At 40.8% G+C, this 14741-nt stretch overlaps 1 protein-coding gene across 4 annotated transcripts in view; it reads left to right on the forward strand.

The window, feature by feature from the left end:
* The first annotated feature begins 8556 nt into the window (after positions 1-8556).
* Positions 8557-14741, forward strand: part of PACSIN2 (protein kinase C and casein kinase substrate in neurons 2) — a 64943-nt gene continuing 58758 nt past the window's right edge. For 2 of the 4 annotated variants that reach the window (XM_074591159.1, XM_074591166.1), the window contains exon 1: positions 8563-8741. The gene's annotated coding sequence lies outside the window, so the exon portion shown is untranslated. Of the gene's footprint in view, positions 8742-13926; positions 14005-14741 lie in introns of all 4 variants that reach the window. The other 2 variants (XM_074591158.1, XM_074591157.1) reach the window with 2 other exon arrangements.

Below are 14741 nucleotides of genomic sequence, written 5' to 3' on the forward strand. Positions count from 1 at the left end.
TTCTAGAAGAGGGCAGCTGGTCACAAACTGCGGCCTTTGGGACAGTTGGTGCTGATGACTCTCAGTCTGAACAGAATCTGGCAAGAGCAGTTTTGGGCTCCCAAGGGAGGGCAGATGTGGGCTGGGCTGACCAATATCCTTACACGTGATCTGGGATTCATCCTTGAAGTAAAGAATGAAGTACGTAGACTGAATGAGTCACTCCCAAGTGTAATCCTCATCTTGGTTAATCTTGTATATTCCATTAAAATAAAGACCAAAATCCAACTGATTCTCTGGTCATGAGACTTGAATCTTCTCACTGGCCTCTAGAAAAGCACATTCAAGTTGGCTCTTGAAATAAGGCTAAGAAAAGATGATTACCGCAGCATAGCAAAGCTCCTCTAAATCCCATGTCTCATAGTTGTTGGGGCTGGGGTTTTGTGTTTGGTTCGTTGGTGGTTGGTTGTTTTTTTTTCAGTTTTGAAGTGTGAGTCTTGCTTGTATACTTGAACCTTGATACCTGTGCTACTCTTAGGTAGATGTGTGGTCAGATATCAAGGGTTGTTGTAATGATGTGATATTTAGTGGGCAGATGTTTCCGGCTTTACCCCCAGCTGCCTGTTGGGGGTAAAGTAGGAAGTAGCGTCAGCCTTAGGAACTGTGAGACTGTAGTAAATAGTATTTTGTAGTATGGCTATATTCCTTAGAGAGGTAACACAACAAGGATACTTGGACAGAAGAAAAATGCAGCTTTCTCTCACTTTAGTTTCCACGGCTTATAATTCATTTCTTTATTAGCTTGGACAAAGGAGGTTATTGTAGTCTTGTTCTGTCATAACAGCAGCACTAGCAAGGATGGCTACAATGGAATGATTACTTCTTCCCTTTAGCTTCTTCCCTGTTCATGCAGCCTACACTGGTGGGACTTTATAGGGAAGAGGTATAGTGAGAAATGCAGATGCTGGTAAAAAAAAGTCAACTTCCCACTGTTGTATCTGGAAGTCATAACATATCTGAGCTGCAGTGACTTTCGGTGTCCCTTTTGTGAAGGCTTATTGTAAAAGCAAAACCACACCTGGGTTTTTAGGCTTTAGTGCTGTAGAAGGCCTTGGAGACTTAATTCAGGGGCCACTTTTAGCTGTAATTTCACCATGAAGTAAAACTGATGGTTGCGTCTAAATAGTTTTGTTCTTCCAAACTTGTTTGTAGGTGGTGCTCTGTGTTGGCAACGGTGTCTTCTCAGGTAGGCAGTGAATTGAATCAGGGCCTGCAGAACGCGTTGACAAGACAGAATTGGAATGGCATTACCTGTAATACTACTAAGATTGAATGTTTTAATTGTTTGGGCGTTCTCTAATGGCTTGGAAAGGGTCAACTCATTTGAGCTTGCACTCTTATTACTCAGTATAATAATGCACGTCTTCCAGTCCTGACTTCTGACAAATTGTCACCATGTTAGATCAGAGAAAGTCTTACTATTGCTTTCAAAGAATAAGGATTTCTGTCCCAGTGTGTAGCAGATATATTTCATTCACATATAGTATTTGGAGAGCAGTATTTTGTATGGAAAATATTTTTGTTGCAGAGCTATGAATTTGGAACAAGCAAATCCTTCTCTCTGGCCTCTGTAGCATTGGGAAAGTATATTTCAAACACTTGAGGATGTAATATCTGAATGAAATATCTCTGTATAATATCTAGTAAATTATCATTACTACCTCAAAATCAAAACACTAAAGTATAACTAATTGGTGGGGGGAAAAAAGAAAAAAGCTTCAATAGGAATCTTTGGTTATGTAGTACTTAATCTCAGAACTAGAATTTAGATTTCAAATGTTGATTTCACATTTTACATAGTTAGATCTCCAACCAATGTATTGCTAGTAATTTATCCTGCTGACCCAAACATGAATTCAGTAATGCAATGTTCGTCTTTAAAGAGCAAGAAGTCAAAGAGGCTGTAGATACAGTGACCCTCTCTTCCTGATACCATTCTGCTTTCTTTTTAAAAACGATAGATCAGTGATTTAGATACATCAGACTGCTTTCTCCTCATTTCCTTTTCCAACAGGCTTTTTGCAGAGGTTAAAGTTTGAAGTTATTTTTGCTTCTAATACATGAAAAACCTACATATGCAAAGGGAGTTTTAAGGAACAAAACTGAAATAACATGAAATTCTAGATGACTAAGATTGGCTTTCTGATTATCAGTAACAAACCAACTTCCCAAAACCTTTTCTTTTCTACAAAGAACTTGAAGCCTCATATACATAAGAGAAATGTTCTTGAGAAACTCAAAATTAGGAACATCCATTGCTATGTAATATCAATTTTTTTCTGTGTAAGACCTGTTGAAAAATACAATGCTTCTTTGACAGAATTTGAATAAGGAAAGGGTCATGTTCAGTGTTAGCTGGAATGAGAGTTTGCTCTGTGCATGAAGCAGCTTGTCGCAGACTCTGAAACAGGAGGATGGCAAGGAAACAAAAGCAGTCATAGCTTACAGTTCTAGGGGAGGGGGAGGAGGGTAGTACGTGGATATCGCCGTGTGAGATGCTTGTTTGTACATGGCCTTGAACGATAAAGGTGAATGTCTGGTAAGGAGGAAGAGAAACGAAATGAAAACTTTAATTGCCTACTCAGGGGTAAAATCTTAAACCTTTCAATCCTGCGTCCTTAACTAAATCTATTGCAGTAGTAGGATAGAACTAGTGGTACAAAGTGGTGTATAAACTGATAACAGCCGGGGGCGTGCCCTGCTATCAGCTGGAACGGAGGTGATTAGAGAGATGGGTGCACCACTTGGTCTACGATAGGAGTTAAGGCCGAACTGATTGAAGGTGCGATGCTAACATGTATAATAAAAGATGTTAAACCTTGTGTGGATGCTCTCATTCAAAGGTAAGGTAGCTTGTTTTGCCCGAGCCTAATTCTCCAAAACGTTAAAGACTTTTACCTCTGACTGAGAGGGCTTAAGCAGGCTTAAATCTGAGTGACTGCAAGCAGACAAGCTCTTAGTTCTGAGTAACTAACCATGGCCCTGGGCCAATCATCCTCCACATGTATTTAACTGTAGGATAAAGAAACTGTTTTGCCTTTCAGTGGGACAAAATAAATCAGAAATAACAGTTGTCAAAAGTTCTGACTTTGGCTAGCGTAGTAACTTGCCAGGCAGAGCTAAAATAAATGTGCGTCTCAGTCCTCAAATACTGTTCTTCATATGCTCAAGTGATCGCTGGCATAACGACAGTATTGTACGAAGAATTAAATAGACAAGCTCTGAACAGCTATGGGAATTGTTATAATGACATCAGTGTAGAAGGAACTTATTGCTAGAGCTGAATAGTGGGGCTTGCTTCCTGGGCACTAACCTTTCTCCCTATTAATTCTTTGACATGGAAGGAATTAATAAGATTCTCAGAGAATAGCTTCTTTATATGACTTTAGGAACTTAATTAGAAGAAAAGAAACAGTATTATCCCTAATGCTACTTTGTTGCTGTTGGCTTTACAATAGAACTTCTGCCTAAAATGTCCCTGTCTCCTGATTCACTTCCTGCTATAAACTTAGCAAAACAATAGGCGTTTCACAGAAGATATATAGTCCTGCATTTCAGCAGCAGAACATGTCAGGCAGAGCTCATTTATCTGTAGCAAAGGACGGGCTTTACTCTGTCATTATAAACTAGTGCTGTTTCTGAAGTGGTTACTGTTCAGTTTACTTTTGTGGAAAAAAACAGAAGGCAACTTAGATTTGTGCCTGCTCTATAAAATAGCTCACTCAAGCCTTCAGGTCAGTGGGAAGGACTCCGTGCCATCTGGTGCGTAGGTATCAAAATATAACACTGGTGTCCATAGCTAGTTGTGCTAGGCTGTAGGGTTCCTTAACAAAAACAAACAAAAACTTTATCCCTGTATTCTCTGCAGAAATTAAATTAAATGCGTATAGCTGGGAAAAGCTGACTGTAGCCACAATTTTGTTAAAAATTTGATTATTAAGAGGAAATGGGAACATAAACGAGTATCTTGGAAAAACTGATTGTTTTTACTGAATAGTAGGAAGTTGTTTGTGCTAGACTGTACTTTTTTCCACTTATTTTAAGCTGCCATCAAAGCTTAGGCAAGCTTAAAGAAACTCCCCATACTTGAAGCAGTCCATAGCCAGAACTTTTGCAATTGTTATGATGACATAAGGCTATCTTCACTATTGAAAGAAGAGTTTCTATGCATGAATTATTCTCAAAGTTTGTACCTATTAAAAGCATATCATTCACATCTGAGATAATCATGGACAATTGTTGTGAACATAAAAGTTTGGTTTGTATGAAACACTAATTAAAAATATTAATGGGAAAAACAAAGAGATAATAAAGAGTATTTCAATGAAGAATGTATTTTATATATGAAAAGTTCTTTCCTAGTGAAAGGTGGGCAATGAAATAGTAACATTGATTGATTTGAATGGAATTAAATTTAATATTCTGAAATTCTGTGTCATTGGTTGGCATATATAATCAATAATGGCATTACAGTTGCAATCAAAATATGGTTCAGCATTTAAATTTAGATTTAAAATGTAAATAGATATATATATATAACACATGGAGTTTCTTTGTTAGAGATAAACATTCTAAAGAGAATGCTAAAATGTTATTGTGAGAGTCAAGAAATGACACTAAAATTTGCTCTGAGTGAAGCCAAGAGACAGAATTTCTTTACAGAGAAAGTAGTAGTGCTTAAAAGGACACATGGAATTTCTGAGGACAGCAAAAGACGCATCTTTAAAAATAGACTGTGTTAAAAGTAAAAATAACCGTGGGATACTTATCTAAAATGAGAGAGGAATTTTTTTCTTTCTTTTTTTTTCTTAATTTTTAATTTTTTTAGTTTTTTCCAGAAACTTCCTGTCCTGTTCCTAGCAGTCTAAATCAGATGTTCACCAGCGGGGCTGTGTAGATGGTTTCTTCTAAGAAAAAAGATAGAGATAATCTTTCCCAGGATGTCATATTCTGAATGTAACTGAAAATGTTCAGAGAACAACTGAATTTTAATACGTAAGGAAAAATATCAAAATACTAAAATCAAAATGATTAATACGTTAAAAGTATAATTCACTATACCAGTGAATTATTTATGGCATCATAACAGTGTCATCATGCTGGGACGTTGTATCACTGATGATAGATATAATTAGACCAGTAATCTCTTTTCATTCACTACAAGAAAAACTTACTGTTTGAATATGCATAAAGATAATTTACATTTTATAAATTGAAAAAAATAGTACTTTATTAACCACTGAGTTATATTTCCCCAAGCAGTTCTTCAAGTGCATATATGTATTTATTCAGTGCATATGGCCTCAAGTCTGTATATTTATACATACATTAGACTGTGTTACTATTTGTAATGAAGTCTAATTACTGCACCAGCATGTGTATTAACCTCAATGCAGGCAAATTCTGCTTTTGCATATAGAGGCAATTCACAGGAAGATCTATAGTGTTGATCCAAAAAGGAGACTAAGATGTCTCTAATAATGTTGCTTCCAAATTGTTTCAAGTGATACACTTGGAAAAAGGACAAAAATTTTACAATTAAAAATGTATTTTTAAAATTCAGGTAGCTGTTATTGTATTATTGACTTCCAAAGGTGTCTAAGCATTTTTTATCTTAGTGTAAAAAGCACAGGAAAGAAACATCTTGCAACCAGAAGAGAATATTCAGTAGCTTGAAAATACTGTTCCCTAAAGTGGTGCCTGGAGGAACCTCCAAATATTAATTAAAATGTTCATATAAATTGTCTTTTAGTGAACTTTCTTTTTTCCAATTAATAGCCCTGCCTTTACCTTTAATCTTTAAAATTATAATTTCATAGCATTTATAAGGATGTTTCATAGCATTTATAAAGATGTTAATAGATTTATAAAGATGTTTAAGTGAAAATTTGGAAAACACAATTGTTCTTTCTCAAGTTGTGTTAAAAACTGAATTCCGTTGTTAGTACAAAAGTGTTGTGTAAATTAGTCATGTCTGATCACCCTCCATTCCCTTGGAAGGCAGAACAAGTTCAAGTTCCATAGGAAGAGGACTCCCAAAACAATGCTGCCGCCTTTGCACTGTGACACAAGGGCTGAATTTACTGTATCTATATATATATTTTATTTTTTAAAAAAGTAGCATAGTAAATATATATATGTAAATATAGGAAATATGGATGTAACTATACTAATAAAATATATACAATGTATATATATATACATGATAATGTAATATCTAAAATAATAATATATATAGTATATACATATAAAATGTATAAGCAGTACAGAGGCCTAGCAAAGTCCACTCATGAGAACAGCTGATCTGAAGAAAAAGGCACTATTTTCCTAGTAGTTTTTGCAACCAGACCTGGGGTCTGAATATACACCTCTTGCCCCATTTACAGTCATTGCCCCCATACTGGCCTAATATAAGAACGTGAGCCCTGGTTTTCACAGGCACTAACATATATGTGATCGATACTGGGTTTGTGCATGGTAAAGTGATTTTTGGGGCACAAGGTGGCATTTGATCAACTCTGTGTGGAACATTTCGGGGGTTTTTTGTGTCAGTCCACCACTGGCTGCAGGTTGAACTTCTGTCCTCTGCTGAAATGGAATTCCCTTTCATCACAATACGAACTTCGTTCTACCAGGGAGTGCTATGATTTACACTGAATTCCTGTTCTGTTTCTTCAATCTTCGAACAAGTTTGAGCATTATTTGACCATACAAAGAGATGAATGACTGTTTTGATGTTGAGGTTGAAGAAAGTCTAAGTGCTTTGGCAGGGAGGATTTCCAGCTTTGACAATGCTCTAGGCAAAACGGAAGCTTGATTCGTGTCCATACAGAAAGAACTGTATTTATGATTATATATATCACTTGTAATCTCCTGTAAAGAGAGCTGGTTTATGCAAAGCTTGATCTCATATTTAATGAGACAGACTGTGCGGAAAACTGAAGCGCATCTGTGGTCAGAAGTGAGAGAAGAAACAATAAACTTCAAGATTCCTCCTCTCAAATGTGAACTTTTAACTTTCAACCCGAGAGAGAGAGAACAAACTGACATTAGGGAAAGGAGAAATCATGTTAAATCTTAGAAACCTTACCAACCTGACCAAATTTCGCAGTAATGTGAATTGCAATTAATTCAAATCGATTTTTTAAAGGACATTTCTTCAGAAGGTAAAATTTACCCCAGCGCTGTGGTCTTACAGTCCTATGGAGCTAATCTAAATTCCCAGTGAACCTAAAACTCCTTAAGTTAATGAGTCACGCACTTAGTGAAAGAGTACAGGAAGACTTGGCGTCTGTGCTGATTATACGCAGGCTTGCATAAGAAACATGGCCAAGAGGAAAGTACTCTTAGGACTGTTTTGCAGCCCTACCCAATGGTCCAAAGCTCGCTCTGTCCTCAAACCAGGCTGTCCCCTGGGACAAGGCTGGAGGCAGATCCGCGATGAGAAGGGCAGATGGGAGGGAAACGCTGAAACTGGTGGAGGAGAAGGCATAGGCTGAAGGGACGAAATAAGGTTACCGTGACGGCTGCTGCTTGGAACTTGCAATAACCCTCCGTCTAAAGCAAATAAGTCTAAAAGATAGGCGAGGGCTGGAATAACAGTTCTGCCGGCGATACTATTGAAGCGCCGTGTACCTCGGCGCGCAGAGGTTTAACCAAATCAGCCACGTTATTTTTAAAGGTGTCTCTGCCCTTGAGCCACCTCCCCGTCAAACGCAGCCGACGGACGGGCCCGCCGGAGTCCGGCTCCGTCTCCCCGAGCGAGACGCGGCTTCAGCTGACAAGAGAAGAGCCGGAGGAGGGAGAAGCGTTAATAAATGCAGCACCGTCATTGCCGCATTGTGGTGTCGGAGGGCACTGCCTTACACGGCGGGGCTGATCAGCAGGGAAATTAAAGCCTTCGCCGCTTTCGGGCGTTAAAAATAAGTCCCTCGTCACTTTTCGGGATCTGTCGGCTCCGTCAGATTCCGCTTCGGGAAACCCAAATCTTCTGCTCCTTCGCCGTCCCCCCACCCCCCGCCACGACCCATGCAGTGGAAACAGGGCCACGGGCGCGATGTTTTTATTCACGTCGCGCCCTGCCAGCGTGACCCTCGGCGGTTTCCGACCACGTATAGATATGTATACATCCCCCTATCTATCCGTAACCAACAACCGCTGCCCTCTCGGCCAGCCGGTCCGGGCGGCCGGGCTGCCCGGCAGACGCAGCCACCCCCTCATGAGGAGCCTACCCTGCCGCCCCGTCATGAGGAGCCCCCGGCTCGGAGAGTAGGGGGCTAACGGCCACCGACAGCCGTTGGGGAGCGCGCGCCCCCACCAACTCGCCAGCTACCTTTGCCCCCCGGCGCCCCCTTCCAGCCCTCGACGAGGAAGCGGCGTTAATTGGCAGTCTCGGAGAGCCAATGGGCGGTGGCGAGGCGGGAGGTCGCTCTTCGCCCTCGCCCAATCGAGCCAGGCGCCTGGCGCGTCCGCCAATCGGAGGGGCGGGGGAGGCGGGCGGACACCCGCCTCCCCCGCCCCTCCGATTGGCGGACGCGCTAGGCGGGCGCGGGGGGCGGCAGTCGGTGCGGCGGCGGGGAGGGGAGCGCTGGGGATTGTCGTGAGTTCCTCTGCACTCTCTCGCCGTCTCCGTCGGCTCTCTCCCTTCTTCCTTCGCTGCCGGCGGGTGCAGCGCAGGAGACCGGCAGTTCCCGGCGCTTCAGGTGAGGGCGGCGCCCTCCCCTGGGGCCCTTAGGCTCAGATGAGAGGTTTGAGTTGGAGGCCGGGGGTTTAGACCCCTGTCAGAGCCTTTTTGGGGGTGGGGGGGACGCGGAACGGCGGGCGGTGGGACCCCACCGGCGGGCGCGGGGAGGGCGCTTGGTTCAGCCGTGGCGCCTGGGCCGGCGCTGCCCGTGCCCCGTAGTGTGCCGCGAAGGCCGCGTTGGGTGCCGGGGGGCTGAAGCGGGGGGGTGCGGGCCCGCAAGCCCCGCGGTGGTGTCGGGGTTTCCTCTCCGACGGGCGCGGGGAAGGTGAAGGTCTCCTTGCCAGGGCGCCTGGCGGGGAAGGGCAGGGCTGGGGCTTGCCGAGGGATGACGACACTGGCTGTGGGGAGGCTCGGTTCCTGTAGGAGGGAAGAGCTCCCTGCTCGGGGAAGTTTAGTGACCCACTCGGTGGTGGGTGACGGCGTTGTGTTTTGGGAGGGGAGGAAAAGAGGGCGAGGAGGGAGACCTGAAATTGAGCCGTTGGGTTTTTCCTTCCCGGCTTTGAAATCCCGGCGTCCTGGATGACGGCAGGTAACGATGCAGGTTTGGTGGAGGAAGGTGTTTCTATGGGAGAGAGTGAGATTTTAGACGGTTTACAGCCTCCTGAGTACCGGTAATGACACAGCTACGTCAGGCTTCTCAGTCTTGCCATTGCTGCCTTCTCCTCTTGACTTTCCCATTTTTGGTTTGTGGAAAGAATCTCCTCATCTCCCAGAGTGAAATGTCTGTGTGAGAGACAGAAGTCTCTTTATGTGCATCGAGGCTACCTGGTTAGAGAAAGACTGGGTATCTACAGCGTCTGCTTGGATTGCTGTATCCATCTTTCCCGGCTGCTTGGCTGTCTCTGGTTGGAGTGACTCAGAAGCTGATAGTCTCAGTCTTCTGAGCCTTCATCCTTTTGCCCTAGCAGTAGAGGAGGCCAGAAAGGTGTGAGTGACACATGTTGTCCTTTGCAAACTGAACATTTGAAAACTAGATGTAATCTGGTAGTTTTAAATGTTTAGTTTTTTTGGTAGCTATTCTTGATTAAAACCGTAGATTAGTTAAGGTAATTTAAAACAAGTACACCACTGCTCATGTTCCCTGTACTGATTTCAGTAAGTTTGACCATTTGTACGTGACCCACACTGGGGTAAAAAATGAGCCTTCGTATGTGCTAGACACTTTTGTTTTCTTCTGTTGCACTCCACGACCTTGTAACAGACTGCTTGAAAGGTTGCCATAAGACTGTTTTCTCTCACTACAGGGGTATTTTTTCCCTTCTGTTAATTTGGATTTAATTTCAGGGTTTGCTCTGCCCTGCTGTAAAGACAGAGCCTTTCCACTGCTTTGAAAAGGTAGAAGTATGAACAGTGCACTATTATAATAGTCATAGTGAAGACTGCATTATGTAAGCAACTGAGTTTTCATTCTGGTTTTAGTGCAACAAAAAGGTCATTCTCCTCTGTCTGTGATGGGACTAATATAAAAACATTGCTTCATTGCTTTCTTGGGGGTGGGGGGGAAAGGCTTGTATTTCTGTTTAAAGGTGAGAGGTAACTAAAACAGTTTGCCAGCTGTATTTCAGATGGGCAAAATTTCTTAATTGTGTTTTTAACTATTAAGGTTATTAGCACCAAGGGCTAATGTGCTTGCTTTTTCATACCTGTACCTGCTTGAAATTATGTTTTGTCAAACTTGCAATTTGCCTTCAAAGATAGAGTTATGTTCTGCCAGTTATGACTGAATCAGCTTACACAGTAGCAAGTATTAGTGCACAGGGCATGTTTAATTAGCACAATGCAGCATCATTTTAGAGATCTCTGATCATATTATACCACAGCTTAGGTGTGGTAAGCAGGAGAGGATTGCAGGTGCCACCTCATGCTCTGTAGTGTTAACCTTGGCATGGCTGTTTAGTGTTCAAGTGCTCCAAACTCCCCTTGGTGCATAGTTCATGGTTCTAGAGTCACGTTCTTCAGCTCAGGGTCTATGTGTTATGCAGTACCGTACTAGAATAAACATTAAAAACTGCCCTGTGGGGTTAAACTGCATACCACACATCAAGCAGCAATATCAGTGTTAAAAGGAAGATACATAACACAATTGTAGTTAGCGATGAAATAGTTTACTAATGGTTGATAGGCAAAACTGTTTTGGAATTATTTTTTCACTGAATGTTTTTTCAGTCATTTTGAAGAGGGTGTGCTGCAAGTGGATGCAGTAGTTAATATTGAGCTGACAAATTAGATGGCATTTGTGATTGCTGGGTTTGATGTTAGCTGTATGCCTCTTTGTGGATGGTCTTAAGTGTTTTTAACTTTGTTTTTTAATGTGTCATAGGTTCATGAGAGAGTTTCTATATTCCACAAGTCATTTCTGTGACAAAACCTTCATTTTACTTTGTAGTGTATGTTTAACTGTATTTTTCTAGTTCTTCTTTTTAGTTCTTTTAGTATTTGAAATACTGTTATAGTAACATGGCCTTCTGATTGTGCAGTGATATTCTGGGCGACGTTTTGATCGATGACTGTTTGTAAATAATACCCTCAGAAAATACCTAGATGATATATTTTTCTAATGGGTAGATGTCTGCTTTCTTTTGTTGTATGAGGGCACTTGAATGTTGGTCTGAAAATCAGTATTGTGAAGCCGTTATTTTTACCAGGTGACATGTTTGAATGATTCAGTGTTAGGCATAAGAAGTTTTTTTTCTCGTGGTCTGTTTATACAACATATGTGTACCTCTTTCTTCTCTAGAGCTGAGCAAGCTACTTGCTTAAAGATGACCTTATGTCAATTCTGTACTTCCCTGATTGTGGTTAAAATGAGCCCAAAAGTTTCTGTGACTTGAATTGGTAGCCTTTAAATGCAGGACAAGAGACTTCTATGCGTGTTACAGGAATGGCAAAGGGTAAAATGCTCAGTGGTGCTGCTAGTCAAGAATTGCTTGTGCTTGTAGGAACCTGTGTGAGTAATATAAACTAGCTAAAAGGTAGCTTTCTGCTTCTGAGATGGTGCATGGTTTTCTCAATGTGGGAGTAGCAGGTCCTGGGAAAAGTTGCGTCGTCTTGTACAATCGGGCAGGAGAATGGTAGGTGCAGATCGAAGTTTTTTTTAAATAGATTTGTTTAAACATGCACGTAAACTAATACATTGGAGTAGTGTTTTGTTGATTCTTGGGATCTCTGCTTTTTAAAAGAAATTCTAAGATTTAATGACTTACTCCTTGCCTCAGCCCAGGAATGAAGTCTCTAATGCTTGAATTGAAGACTAGTCCGTGGGATGAACAACTTCTTTGTAACATAGGATTTAATTCAAATTCTGTCTTAATCCCTAAAACTTCAAGAAATGGCATTGTTCCTTTCAACTAAACCTAGTTAGTGATTTTTGACTTGACTTAATGTAACAATGAATTGTTCTCAGGACATGAAAAGGAAGAAAGCAGGAAATAACAGTGATGTAGCTGTATTGAGATAAACTGAGCTAAGTATTCTAAGTCTGTGGTTGAATACAATGGTGTACTTAATATGAATGTTAGCTGGCTAGCTGGCTTACTGGGGTTGGGAGGAATAACCTAAAGTCAGTGGTAAAAAGGCTGTTGTATCCTCGCATTGGTTGTCAGTTGAATTTGTCATGAGACTTGAATGTCATCCCTTTATGTGCTGTCCTGCAAGGTTCCTTGCTTGGGGCAAGGGAACAGTCAAAGTTTTTCTAACGGTGGTGGTCTAGAATCTGCCTTGATATGTGCTCCTTGGAGCGTGAGTAATTCTGCTTGAGCCACTGTGAACTGGTGTGTCTTGGTAGAGTCCCGTGAATCTTGGTGGACAGGATGTGTCAATATTTGAGAAGGTACTCAGCCCTAATTAGTAAATAGGGATAGAGCTAGCATGGATATTATAATGCTGCACAGTAATGAGCTCTGAAGCAGGAAGAAAATGTCTCTAAGGCTTTAAGTGATGTAGTTTGGTTCAATTTTTTAGAATATGCAAATATTTAAAAACTGTTCTGTCTTACACAACGTGTTGTAAATATTTTGACAGTGTTGGAAACCTGTATCTTGCAATGTTTAGTTTTGGGCCAATGCATGTTATTAACCCCTTTTGCCTTGTGTAGGACTCTGCTTAAAGTTAAGAATTAATTCCAAGGCAATTTTAAACAAACAACTTTGCCTTTTATCTTATACTCTAGACCAGTGAATAACAAACCAGATTACAATATAACAGCAAAAATGGCGCGGGTAAGAACAGTCTGTCAAATCATATTATTAAATGTTTGTTTCAAACAATTTTACTGAATGAGACTGGGTTTTATGTAATCTTTTGATGTAAATTTATAGATGTGACATAGTAGGTGCCCCGAGAATGGATGCCATGCAGGTTCTAAGTAGCACTGTGAGGTCAGAGTTTGCAAGTATGCATTTTAAATATCGTGTAATGCCTGTTGTGATTTTATGTATCACAGAATTGCGATGTACTTGGAAGCTCTTAGCTTTTGATTATAAAGTAGTAGGTTGTTTACTAATATTAAAACTGGATGACTGTGGTGTTTCTGTAATCTTCATTGTGAAGTGTCTTTTTGCAGAAATTATCTGTCTTGTTATTATTATTGGGTCTTTGTACATGAGTAGCACAAATAGGACTCATAAATCTGATTTTTATGTACGATAAGAAGGTAATCTCCCCCACATATCAGGCACTGCCAGCTGGTGATTGTAACAACAAAAGGTGTGTATTGACTGAGTTCTGAAAGGGCTAGCAGAGTTCTCATGCCTGCATCTGCAACTCTGCTTTCTAAGCCAAGGGTTCTGGGTTCCAAAAGCAGCTTGCACAGAACTTCTTACTTAGTATTGTAATGGTAGGTGAATATTGAAATAAGAATTTTAGTTGTTCTCAATAGCAGATGCACAGCCATACTTCAGTATTCTTTTAAGCTTATGTGGTGGGTTTTTTTTTGGTTGGATTTTTTTTTTAATTTCTGACTTAATAGGTCAAATGAAGGGTATGGGGTGAATATGGTTCATGTGTCCTTCTTAAAAGGAGTAATGTGAAGTACAGATTTCAATAAATGACCTGCTATGAATCATAGGACAAATGGGACATCTTTTTAGTTCGACTTATGTCTCTGATCCTCTCCCTTAATAGAGTCTTTCTTGGCAAATTGACAGGTACCTGGATCACTGCTGAGTGGAACAATGCTGCTTTCTTGTCAGGAGAAATGATAAATCTATAACAAACAGGTCTAGGTATGTTAAAGCAACGTTTTGTATTTAATGGAACCACATGTATACAACATCATCTGGTAGGCATGCTTACTTGCACAGTCCTTGAATAACATTTTTTTAAAGCATTTTTTACCAAAGTCTTCAGGTTTTCTCTGTCCCTTAGTAGTTACTGACAAAAGCTTCAATACTCTTTTTTGTCTGTTTGTTCTTGTCATTTATCTGAAATAATGTAACCAATCTAAGTAATCTAATATCTGGTCAACATACAGTTGTGCTTAAATTGAAGGAGAAACTGGACAGATTGGTTAAGCTCTAGGATGACGATAACTGAAGGGAATTATTTCCAAGTTCTTGCTGGTTTGAGGTGACGGTTCCATTCCAAAATGTGAGCACTCTGGTTTACGTGTGAGAACTGGAACTGGATAACCATTTTCTTCAAAGACCTTTTCTTTAATCTTTGTGTGTTAGGATAGAACTTCATATAAAGAATGCTGTCAGTCTTGTGTCATTCAAATACGGTGAGAAATAAATTGAGTGTTTAGGTGTTCCTCTTTTGGCAATGAAATTTTTGTCCCAGGGAACTTTTAGAGCTGCAAGTCATTCTTGCATTGAGTTGAGGTTTTTGTTTTTTTCTGAAAGCTGGTTCAATTGAAAGTAGGAACAACTGGCACATATGGATAAAGTATGATCAACCAATAACCTGTGATTCATAGTGCCGCTTCCCAAAGCAAACTTTGATGCTGTTTGAAGTAAACAGA

The sequence above is a fragment of the Larus michahellis genome, chromosome 1 (genome assembly GCF_964199755.1).
Source record: "Larus michahellis chromosome 1, bLarMic1.1, whole genome shotgun sequence".
NCBI lineage: Eukaryota > Metazoa > Chordata > Aves > Charadriiformes > Laridae > Larus > Larus michahellis.